Source organism: Eulemur rufifrons, chromosome 5 (genome assembly GCF_041146395.1).
Source record: "Eulemur rufifrons isolate Redbay chromosome 5, OSU_ERuf_1, whole genome shotgun sequence".
Classification (NCBI taxonomy): domain Eukaryota; kingdom Metazoa; phylum Chordata; class Mammalia; order Primates; family Lemuridae; genus Eulemur; species Eulemur rufifrons.
The window spans coordinates 24,695,314-24,697,997 of NC_090987.1; positions in this window are offsets into that span (position 1 = coordinate 24,695,314).

Sequence of the window (2,684 nt, forward strand, 5' to 3'; positions counted from 1 at the left end):
CAGTGAACCCTAGAGGTGAGATCTACTGGGGTTCTGATAAAGAAACTTCCCAGGTACAGTGTGGGCTCTGGCACTCTAAGTGCTTTATTTATACTGGGAAGAGGTTGAAATATTTGTCAGAGAAAGATGATTCTCTGAACAAAAAAAGGTAAAGCCCCAATCATATTGTGATCCTTCGAATCACCACATTTTTCTTTATTCCTTTTCCAAAAGGGAGGCATTAATACATTTGAAGTGATTAAGGGTACAGTTGCTATTACTACAAAGGGTCCAACAAATGACCAGAAAATTCAACTGAATAAAGCAGAATGTATATTGCCAATGCTGGGGAAGAGACTTTGCAATTTTTTGTATTTTTATTTTTATTTTTTTATTTTTCTCTATATCTCATTTTTTTGGAATATTTACTGCGAACTCTGCCCTCACCATCTCTCTCTACACACACACGCACACACACACACACACACACACACACCCCTCCCTTCTGCCCTATACACATTTGTCTTGCTGAGAGTTATTATAAGCATAATGAGAAAAAATAAATGGGAAAGCTGTTTGCAAACAATACATGGCACTATAGAAAATCTCGCTAATAATTGAAGGAAATTAACTATTTTGCAATAAAACCACATGCCTATAGGTTGGTAACTGCACTTTTTTTCTACCCTTATCTAAATCTAATTAGGTGAATTTGCCAGCAGTTGCCATTGCAATACTGGTATCTATGGTAACCTCTGAGAAGAAAAAGGAAAAAAAAAAAAAAAAGAAGAAGGAAAGCCTCTGTGTTGTTCTGTATTCATATTTAAGGAGTTTTCTTGGAATGTGTATATTTTAACTTATAAGAACTACAATAAGTTACAGAGTGTTTTTGTTTAGCCGTGAATCATGTACCTTGGGGATGAAGGGTCATGTTGAAAGCAAGCACTACTGGAATTAGTGGTGCAAAGGAGAGGGATAATGCAATGTACCTTGCCCTTGAACATGGCCAGCCACAGCTGCAGAGATGCCACGAGAGCCTGCATTTTGACATACAAGGTAAATGAGACAAAGAGAAACAGGGTGAGGTGAGACATCTTTTTCCAGACACTCAATGAACTCTGCCTCACGGAGCTTAAGGAGACTGATTTCCACAATACCCTATCTTATAAAGGGTTGCAGAAGGGGCTTCCACAAATCAGTCATTTCTTTCCAGTGTTCAGAATAAAGGAGGACCATGTTTCTGACGTCTGTTGTATCTGTTCACTTTGATCACAGTTTCCATTTGCACCAGAGCATCAGAGTCTGTTAAAGGAGTGAGATGAGACATTGGAGATCTGATTAGGGTTATAATTTTACCATTGGGTAAAGGATGAATAGTATTGTGTAAGGAGTGGGGCTCAGAGAGGAAAAATGATGATCTCAAAATTTATAGAACTAATCAACAGAAAAGCTCTTTCTGCTTTTCATCACATTATCCCCACTCCAACATTCTTGCAATAAGTCAGGATATAAGTATATGTCACAGAGGCTCTGAGAGGACCAAAATGACATCCGTTGCATAGGTTGATTGTTTTCTTCACAGTTCAGTGTGAACATGCTTTGATTCATGCCTGATTAGCATTTCTGTTTCAATTGCATTTTAATTCTCTAACAACTATTTGGAATTCAATTTTATCCTGAACTGCATCATTTAATTTTCCACCTGCAAATTACTTTGAACTCCCCAGAGATAACACTAACTAAGCAGAGGACATCATTATGGTGTTCCCATTACTTGATAGCTACAGGTACTAATGAAGAATGCCAAGCATGGCACTATTTATTTTCTACATGATGCCTGATGTCATCAGTTCTCCAATGGTCTGACTAACATCAGAGGTTCCACTCAATGACGTAGGAGAGAGAGGAGTACATGTCCTTATTTCATATCTAGATTGAAATATCCTTGAGGGAAAGAACCATTTATAAGTACTTATAATTCTTCAATGCCTAGTATTAATAGCTATAATTCATTGAATCTTTGCATTAGGGACTTTAAAAATATCTCTAATCCCTATGCCAGTCCTACAAAGATGCTAATACTAGACATCTATCTTCCCATCCCATTTTTATTACAGATAAGAATATTTAACAAAAGCAATTTAGTAATTTATTCAAAATCTCATAATTAATATGTAATAGAGCACATGGAAAACTAAGTCTGTAAGAGTCTAAGTCTTATACCTTTTCCATTACGTCACACACACAGTGTATCATTCCATGTTACATAATTTTAATATTTCTGTGGTGTGCAGTGTATCATAATAAGGTTAGGGCTTGTGGATGATATAGGAACTCTAAAAGGAAAGAACGGTAGTGAATTCCATAAATAATTTTACAATAAAGAAATCAACATTCTTCAATGCATTCTTTGAATTTATGGTGACTTTACAGTATTTTTTATTTTATGTTAATAAAAGTTGTGTAAATTTTTGCACAAAGTGGGTGCTGAAGGACAGAAAAAAATAAATAATATAAGATCTATGACTTCTCATCCTGAAAAGAGACTTTAGGGGTTACTAAATACAAACATATTTCTTAGAATATATTATTTAACAATTAATAATGATGGGGAACATTTATTAATTGTTTATACTGTGCTCACTACTGCATTAATCATGCTAAAAGCTTTATCACATTTAATTTCTACCTCATTTCTGATGGTT